The following is a 1,838-nucleotide window of genomic DNA, read 5'->3' on the forward strand; positions in this document are numbered from 1 at the left end:
CTGCCGTGCTCTTCTCATAGCCCCCCCCACGCTCACTGCCAAATCGTTGATCCATCCGGAATTCCGTTGTGGGGGGGGGGGGGTGAGTGACACACTCGTTTTTCCCCGGCCGTGAAACAATGGTCCCATTGACATTTTGTTTTTCAACACCACGTCTTCCCACGGTTTGAAATGCTTTGGCTCAGCCTCCACCCCCTGCCCCGATGGGCACCCCAGGCCCCAGGAGCCCACCCTTCCCGTGGCTTTAGATCCCACAGACACCCCTGTGCCAGTCTGCCCTCTCTCCTGAACTGGCTCAGGAGTCCGACCCCCAGCACGGTCGCTCGGATGCCCGGGACTGAAGCCTGACATGCCCCGGCCAGGCCTGCCCTCTCCTCCAGTCCCAGCGCTGTCAGTGGAGGCCCTGTTCTTTCAGGGGCTCAAGCCGCACCTTGACCCCTCCCCTTCCCTCATGCCCCCCTCCTAATCCATCAGCCAATCACTCAACACACAGAATACGTCCGGAGTGTGCCCACTGCGGTCGGGAGCCGCTCGGTCCCTGTTTCTGTCCAGATCCCTCACTGACGCTGAGAGAGAGTCTCACCGGCTGGCTCCCTGCAGGCTGGCAGGAGCTGATGCCCGAGCCCTGTTTTTCTTCTGGGAAGTGTCTGTAGTGAATGATGCTCCAGAGACAGCAGGGTCTCTGTGACCCAGGTCAGCAGTCATCTTCCAGGGGCCCCTGGGTTGGGAGCAGATGCTGGAGCCCAGCCGCCGCTGGCAGAAGGGGCCCTTCAGGGCCTGCCCTGGTTCGAGATTCCAATTCAGATCTACTGCTCAGAGGCAGGGTTGTGACTCCCCACACTCATCTTCTCTCAGGCTCAGGTGTGCTGCAGTGTGAACTGGGGGAACGACCCTGCCGGGTGTGTCAGCAGGTGACCTAGGGCCTGGGGTAGGAGGGGGCAGCCCATGCAGTAGGCTGGCCACTGGCAGATCAAAGTCCTCTCTGAACACGGGGAAGACGTGGCTGAGCTCGGTCCTGCTTCTCAGAAACACTATGACTGCAAGCAATTTCCTTCTGTTTAATCCGTACAACCTCATCTCTCTATATTCTTTCACTATAAATCTCAGTTAGACCCTGAGATAGAACCAAGCAAAAACTGGCTTCCCAGTTCTTGACACAATTGTGACCTACGCTTCCAAACCTTCTAAGGAAATAAAATATGGTAAGAGAAACAATAATCTCCCACCTGGGAGACGATGGCTTCCTGCCAAGATGAAGTAGCAGGGACTACGTTTAGCCTCCATCCCAAAACAAACAACAAACAAAACAGAAAAAAAATGAAAAAAAAGTTTTTCAGATGCTGCTCACTTCACAGGACTGGGCAGGATCCCTGAGAGAGGGGAACAAACACATGGGAACAACAGTGGCACCAGTTACGTGCCTGGAGAGTTTTCGGGCCATGGTGGCAGCGTGGGGCCCAGACAGAGCCTGGAGGCCCCGCTGAGTTGAGAAGATGGACCTAAGAGTCAGGGGAGGTCAAGGCAGCCAGAGCTCACGCAGCAACATGCTGGAGAGGAGAGAGCAGCACGGATCCCTAACAGCTTTTTAGCCATGACTGGTGCATGCATTTGGGGAAATCACCCCAAAATGGGCAGAGAAGTACCTGAAAGGAGATGAGGGAGAAATTCTCAGAAGGAAACACACCCCAGAAGTAGGTGGTGTTCTTCCAGTCAGTGTGGAAACACCTCATGATTCACTGGGAAGTGGGTGGAGGAAAACCATGGGAAGTCTTCCTCAAAAGTAGGGCAAAATTAGCTCTCAACTAAATGCTCTTTGGGTTCCCACCTAATGAGGCTCT

The sequence above is a fragment of the Manis javanica genome, chromosome 11 (assembly GCF_040802235.1).
Source record: "Manis javanica isolate MJ-LG chromosome 11, MJ_LKY, whole genome shotgun sequence".
Lineage (NCBI taxonomy): Eukaryota > Metazoa > Chordata > Mammalia > Pholidota > Manidae > Manis > Manis javanica.